Source organism: Rhinolophus sinicus, chromosome 5, assembly GCF_057876585.1.
Source record: "Rhinolophus sinicus isolate RSI-liver-muscle chromosome 5, RSI-T2T, whole genome shotgun sequence".
Classification (NCBI taxonomy): domain Eukaryota; kingdom Metazoa; phylum Chordata; class Mammalia; order Chiroptera; family Rhinolophidae; genus Rhinolophus; species Rhinolophus sinicus.
The window spans coordinates 88,323,883-88,332,372 of NC_142505.1; positions in this window are offsets into that span (position 1 = coordinate 88,323,883).

Sequence of the window (8,490 nt, forward strand, 5' to 3'; positions counted from 1 at the left end):
AAAAAATCATCTCCAAGACCTATATCAAGGAACCTATTGCCTATGTTTTCTTCCAGGAGTTTTGTGGTTTCTGGTCATATGTTCAAGTCTTTAATCCATTTTGAATTAACCTTTGTATATGTTGTAAGGTAGTGATCCAGTTTTATTCTTTTGTATGTGACTGTCCAATTTTCCAACACCGTGCCTCCATTCCCACAAATGTTTATGGAATGATGTCTATGAACTTGACATAGTAATTATGGTACATTTTTGTCTTCAAATATTAATTCAGTATTTCTGTAGTAAAATTAATTCTAAATGACAATCTGGCCTTCCAACTAAGCATCATTCTTAGAGGTGGAGAGAAATGGACCATCTGCCATGTATCCCAAAAAAGGAAGACTTAAGTTGTGGATGACCAGGTCTTCCCAGCCCAGGTCTATCCATCCAACTCAGAAGCATTACATGAAAAAATGAAATCATAAATAAAGGTGCTCTACTCTTTTGTGTCTATTATATTAGTTCAGTCTGTATCCTAACAAATACAGAAGTTTAACCATACTTCTGTACAGAAGGTACTTTTCTTTGAATGTTAAGCACATCTATGATGTGGATCTCTGACTATTGATCGTGATGCTAACAGCTAGGAATGCCTGAGGGCCAGGCCCCGCAGACATTTCCCCGACAGGAGCCAATGTTGTGGCTGGACCTGCCCTTGCAGTTATTGTGATTGTACAATGCACTTGGGGGGGGGGTGTTAATCAAAATATTGGGGAAATTTGAGAAACAAAATGTATTTTAAATCCTGGAGGATACAAGGAATGTCTGAGGGCCACACAGGTATAGAGCGAAGGAGTGAGACTGGACCTGGGCTTAGCCTTTATTAGGGTCTGAGAACGGGGTACCTAGGGTGTTGTGGTTTCACTCTTTATTGGTGAATTTAAAACCTAAGAGTGGGAATTAGGGCATGGGAAGGGAAAAGCAGGGTCACTCAAGTGATCAGTTATCTAAGGTACCCAAGACTTCCTAAAAGGGGAATTTTATGGGTGGGGAATGCCTGGTTCCATAACTGGTTGTTTTGCTAGTAGGTGTGTCATGCAGCTGGCAATATGGATATTCAAAGTGAACATCTTTAAATGGATGCCTCAGCAATCAAAAGCTTAATGTTAGGCACTTACACTACAACATTTTAAGCTAAAATTTCCTATCCAGTGTTTGCCTAACCTAGGACGTGGGTTAAAATATTAGGTACTAGACTTTTCTTTTGAAGATTTTGATTCATTGGAACAGGGAGGGTCTTAAGTATCTATGCTTTTTACATGCACTAGAGGCAAGTTGGGAAACATTGCCTGTATTGGACCTTTGTGATCCCACTGTGCAACCACAAAGGTAAAAGTTATTTTAATCAAATAACTATCGTGTGACATGTGTATTGAGCAAAGTATTTAATGATTGAGAAATGTCTTATATTTCACGTGTAAACATATAATTAATAGATTTTCAGTTTTTGACAGAGACTTAAAATTTTGAAATTACAGAATTTTGAGTTGCAAGAACCTTCTAATTATCTTAGAGTCCATCCTGGCTTCCAAAACCAAATGTATCTACTCATCTAGAAGCTTAAGGCACTGATTGAAGAGACTAATATTCTGTGGCATCCAACAGCACAATAGGAGTATAAGAGGAGCCATATGAATGTACGGAGCCACATCACGAAGAGCAGCATCAGCCACGATGACTGTAAGTAATTTTGTGGTTACTTTTTCTGTAGAGAGAAAACAAATTAAAAAGAAAACAATATGTTACATTCCCTCATTGTATCCCATGTATTCCTCGGGACTGAGTATTTGAGCAAGGTGGAGAACCTGGATATTACTTCAGGCAAGTGCACCCTGCAAGTCCCCAGGCCCTGCACGTATCCCCTGTCCTGCTGTGGGGCAGTTTTCTCAGGCCTGACTCACGAGAGGGGCCCACCCCCAGACCCAAGACATTAGTGAATGAGACAGAGCGATAGTTTAAACCTTGGGTCTCTCACTTTACATGCACTTCTAGTAACTGTAAAAAGTTATATTAAATTAAGGACTTAATTAATTTGAGTATTTGAAAAGTCAGCATCATCATGTACCACTAAAACTAACCTGCTTTCAGAAGTGGGGCTTCCAGGATAAGGTTTAAAGATATGTCCTCTGGCTTAATAGAAATTCTATGGTGGTTTACTGAGTACAGCTAGTCCTTGAGTAGTTTTGTTTAGTGTAGTTTTATTATAATATTGATTGATGCCATAGGAACTAACTCTTGTTTATATCAATTAGCCTATGGTAAAATTGGTTTTAATATACATTGTTTCACTTAAAGTTGCAGAACCTATGGATGACATTAAGTGAGGACTTATTGTATATGGTTACTAGATTAAGAGAAAAACAGTAGTTCCTAGTGTACTGACACTGTTCTAATAGTAGAAAAAGCAAATATTTGCTATTGTGCTCTTACCTATATGCCCTGCAAAACATACACAAATTACCATAGGTCCTGCCATCTGATGCACAGACCGGTGGGTGCATCTTATTGCAATCAAATGTTGTGTATCTGGAACAGTTCATCTGTAAAATGCAGAAACAAAGAAATAATCAGGGGGTACACATCTGAAAATATGTTCTTAATATCTTACTGCGAAATGCCACACATTAAAAAAATGTAATTTAAATGATTTTGTCAAAGGCCTATAACAAAATAAACAACCCTGTAATCAGAAACCAAATTAAAAAAATAAAACATTTTTTACAAACTTAGCCTTCCCCATCAGATACTTCTCTCAAATCCCATTCCCCTCCCATCTCAGAAGTAATCATTAAATTCCATTTTCCATTTATCATTCACTTGCTTTTCTCCATAGTTTTATCACATACTCATATGTGTTTATTCCTAAAACTGTGTATTATTTAATTTTGGATATTTTTGAAGCATATGTCTAATCATTATAACCTATTCTGGTTTTCTCAAAATATTTCAGTAAATAAAGATTACTTCCTGTGAAAGCTTTTATAATTGTTTATTGAAATAATATAATTTAAAAACCTTTAGCACATCAGTGATTAATTATTGTGTCTCTGATTTGAATCAATCATAGATTGCTAGTAAAAGAAACTTTGTCATAATTTGGCAATATTTTTATACACTGCTGTGTTTTGCACACCAAGATTTTATTTTATTTTTGGATCTATGTTTAAGACTGGTACTGTTTTCCATTGTTAAAGTTGAGGAGTCTGATGACAATCTAATTCTAATATCTTTGTTGATAGTCTTTCTTTCTGGCTACTCTTAAGACTACCTCTTTGTATTCATTTATTTATAGTTTTGTTACAATGTGTGTGTGGATTCTTAAATATTTTTCTAGTTAGAGTGTACTGGGATCCTTAAATCTATTAACAATAGAATAGAAATTATACAATGTCTGCTCTCAGAGCACAGTGAAATTAAACTAGAAATCAATGACAAAATGGTAGCTGGAAAATACTAAATACTAAAATATGGGAAGATTAAATAAGACACTTCTAAATAATACACAGATCCAAGAAGAAATCTGAAAATAAATTTTAAAACATTTTGATCTAAATGGAAAATAAACTTGCAACTTTTCAAAATTTGTGGGATACAGCAAAAGCAGTACTTAGAAGAAATGTTTTAACATTGGATGCACATATTAGAAAATAAGAAGGATGTAAAAGCAATTATCTAAGTTTCCACCTTGGAAAACTAGGGGAAAAAAAGCAACTTATAGCCAAGTAAGCAGAAGAAAAGAAATAAAATTATGGCAGAAATCAATGCAATTGAAAACAGGAAATCAAAGGAGAAAAATAAGTGAAATCAAAAGCTGGTTCTTTGAAAAGAACAATAAAATGGGTAAGTTCTTTTCAACTTGACCTATGGATTCAGTACAATCCCAATCAAAATCCCAGCAAGTTAATTTGTGGAGATTAAACTAAATCTAAAGTTTATATGGAAAGGCAAAAGACTTATTATAACACTGTAATATTCAAGACAGTGTGATATTGGCAAAAAAAGAGACAAATAGACCAATACAGCAGACTAGAGAGCCCAGAAACCGACCCCCATAAGTATAGTCAAGTCAATGATCTTTGACAAAGAAGCGAAGGTAATTCAATGAAGCAAAGATTGTCTTTTCAAAAATGGTGCTGGAAAAATTAGATCCACATGCAATGAAATAAATGTAGACACAGAACTTTACCCCTTGCAAAAATCAACATCCAGAGAATGAGAAGACAAGCCAGAAACTGGGAGAAAAGATTTTCTTTCTTTCCTTTTTTTTTTTAAATTTATTTTTTAAATTTATTGGGGTGACAATTGTTAGTAAAATTACATAGATTTCAGGTGTACAATTCTGTATTATATCATCTATAAATCCCATTGTGTGTTCACCACCCAGAGTCAGTTCTCCTTCCATTACCATATATTTGATCCCCCTTACCCTCATCTCCCATCCCCCACCCCCCTTACCCTCTGGTAACCACTAAACTATTGTCTGTGTCTATGAGTTTCTGTTTCTCATTTGTTTGTCTTGTTCTTTTGTTGTTTTTGATTTTCAAAAGACACATCTGATAAAGGATTGTTATCCAAAATATACGCAGAACTCTTAGAATTCAGCAATAAGAACATAAACAACTTGGTTAAAAAAATGGGCCAAAGACTTTAATAAGCACCTCACCAAAAAAGATATACAAATGACAAATAAGCATGTGAAAATATGCTGCACTCATATATCAACAAGGAAATGAAAAGTAAAACAACGGTGAGATTCACCGCACATGGACAATATCCAGACCACTGACAACACCAAAGGCTCACAAGGACGTGGCAACATACTGCATGACTCCAACTCTATGACTTTCTGGAAAAGGCAAAACTATGGAGACAGTAAAAAGATCAGTGGTTGCCAGTGTTGGGGAAGTGGAGTGATGAATAGTTGGGGCACAGAGGATTTTTAGGGCAGTGAAAATACTTTATGTAATTCCATAATGATGGATATATGTCATTATACAATTGTTCAATCTCATAGAATGCACAACACCAAACCACAATGAAAACTATAGCCTTTGGGTGATTATAACGTGTCACTGTGGTTTCATCAGTTGTAGCAAATGTCCCACTCTGGTGGGGGTGTTGACAACATGCATGTGTGGGGGTGGGGGTACAAGGGAAACCTCTGTATTTTTCCCTCAATTTTGCTGTGAACCTAAAATTGCTCTTAAAAAATAAATTCTTCATTAAAAAAATACATGTGCACAAGGTTGTTCTCTGATGCAGTATCTGCAATCTCAAAAGTTGGAGCCATTTTAAATGCTGAAATATGAAAGACTGAATTATCTCTTGTACTTTCACACAATAGAGTACTATACAGCTTGTAAATAAGGAATAATATCTGCATGAATAAGTGTGCTTCTGGAGCGCTAGGATTTCTGTATTTTCTCCTGGAGAGGGAAATAACTTAGGATTTTACTTTGTAATACATCATTTTTGTTGCAAGAATTTTTCCATATAACAATTCATTTTATAATAATTTACAAAAATTAAATGTTTTCAATTTCCTAATAAGAGGTAACTTACCAGTATTGTGTCATTAGGCCTTTCAGTCAATTCAGTTCCTGCACAAATAAAAGACATTAAATAACATGGTATCTCCTATGATATTTCCACGTCTAGTATTGTGGGAAGGCACGGATGCAGTTCTTTCAATGAGGAAACTACAAGGTATTAAGTGAGCCTTCTTTGGCATTGACTGTGGGTGGGAAAGTCAGATTGCAAAAACTGAACACAGCTGATTTCTACCGTAGATCTAACTTTGTCTCAAAATCATTGTATTATTTAAACCCCACAACACCTTCCTTTGAAGATATCATTTTCTTTGGTGCCTACATTTTATAGATGAAAAACTGAAGATCAAGGAAGACAACAAGTTGTTCAAGTCATTCTAATATGAAGGAAATTAATTGATTTATTTTCATTGTTTTCCAGTGCCAGAAGAGTGGCCTCACAATTAAAGTAATAGATGACTCTTGGTTTTAAGGTAGATTAATTGTCCCCAGAGATATCAATGAGCGTATGCCTGTCATAAGTGTTGATGTTAGAACTGATAACTGGAAATATCAGACCTGAAAGAGATTATTCTAACAAATTCCATTGGAAAAGATGACCTCCAAAACAGAGAAGGATTTAGTTAAAAGACTTCAGCTATCGAGGTGAGAAAAAAGATGAATTGTATCCCTGCCCTCGTGTCCAATGGCCACTCAAATCCATTACACAGTTTTTCTCCTTTTACAATACAGGGAATTTTTTTTAAATCCATTAATACGAGGGGCATTTGCACTGTATCCTATTTTGGTTTACGAGTTCAAGGATACGAAACCAAATGGAACAACCAGTTTTGTTCTTAGATGACACCAAATCTTGCCTGTATTTTCTAGAATATGAGAAATGTTCTACCAAGGATTGGGAAATGTACTCACCAGAAAAAAGATGAATTGCCAACATTCTGATAAAACTGACATTGATACGCACTCGAAGTTAGCCATTTGATCTCCTCAGTCAGCCTTGAAGAAAGTTTTAAAGAAACCTTCAGAATGTTTAAGACACAGCCCATAAATCTTTTAGTGAGCAGAACCAGAAAGAGAGACCGCTCCCTGGATCCTCCAACTTGAGAAAGAACAGCTACAACATCTGAGCCATTAAATTCCTTTACTTTTCATTAGGGAAGGCTGTTCCCTTTCTTCCTCCCCCTCCAAAATCACTAAGAAATAAGCACATTAAACAATATATAAACAATATATACGGAAACAATATCTCAGGACTATCTTCTGTGTAGCATTTAAGAATATATGCAATTTTGAATGTTCAATTTATCCTTCAGAGAACCAGGCACAGATTTTTAGAAGGAATGGATCTAGAGCAGTCCTGACAGCAATACTACACAAAAAAGCCACCATAATTTATGCCCCCAAATTACCCACCTCAAGAAGAAGAAACAATACAAAGAGAGACTGTGGCTGTCTTATTGACTCTAACCTCCTGAGCTACCTCTGGTATACTGAGTAGTGTATTTTTAAAAAAAATTTGTGTAAGGAAAACAAGTTAGGAGAGATAAGACACAGAGGTATCATGGGTCCTGGCAGTGACTGGGAGGTGGCCTCACACAGATGTCAGCAAAGGTATTCTTATAGCAGGATGTTTAGAGGACAGTTTCATGTGATAGGCACACATGAATGGGGAGGGGAGAAAATTATAAGTGTGCTTGTAGGTCCTACAATAGATGAGAAATGAAATCTTTCTAAGTAAGGGAGCTGTGTAAGTTCAAGAGAAAGGGCAAGAAAAGAATTCCAGATACTACAATTTATGAATATGACTATAACCTTAGTACTTTTAAAACCTAGACAGCTATGAAAACCACCTGGATAGCTTGGTAATATGACCAGTGCCCATGTTCCTTCCCCAAGACTGTGATTCAATTTTCTACATGTATTAGACCCTAGTAACTGGTACCTTTCTTAAGTTTCCAAGATGGTAGTCACGTGCAGCTACAGGTGAGAGTGACTGAGCTAGAGCCACAGAACAAGCTCTGGAAGAGTCTTACATCGTTCTTTCTACTTTTCTAATCCACAGCTTTCATGTTTAATGGAAATATATACAAACCTGTTTGTGGCTAGCTTTATTCATGAAAATTTTAAATAGGATTTCTTTCCAAGTCACTGTATACAAATCAGTTTATTTTATTGCAACATATAATTCATCTAGTGATACACCAACATAAATTAATTTAAATATACTTATAAATGGAAATTTAGCTTGTTGCAAATTTTTGTGATCCCCTCTCAAAAAAAAAAGGAAACTAAACCAAAAAATTATAACAATGACTTAAGAGTCTAGAGCCAGACAACAGTGCTTCAAGTCCTAGCTCTGTGGCATAGTAGGTGAGTGATTTTTAAAAGTGGCGTATATTATCTCATTATAAGTTATCGCATTTGTAAAAAGGAGTAAAATAAAATACCAGCTTGTAGTTGTTAAATGATTTGTTACATACAAAATCCTTAAAAGTACCTGATGTTATGCATTCCACATAAGCATAGAATAGAGCTGTAGGAAACAACTGTAGCATTTTCAAATACTTAATGAAAACTTGTTATATAAAAAGCTATATCAGTTATTGACAGAATAGCAAATTGAGAACAGCAATATTTTGAAAAAGATTATTATCAAGTAGGATTTCCAGGACTTCAAGGTTGATTCAGCATTCAAAAAATGAAGATATGTGTTATTCACTATGTAAACAGAGAAAAAGAGAAAAATCATATGACCATCTCAATAAACAGTTATTCATATTTAAAAAAACATTTTGATGAATAAAAATGTAAGTAGACTTACTCAGTTTAATAAAGGACATCATGAAACACAATTAACAGCATAATTCATGCTGTAATTTTGATTGCTTTTCCCATAAGATGT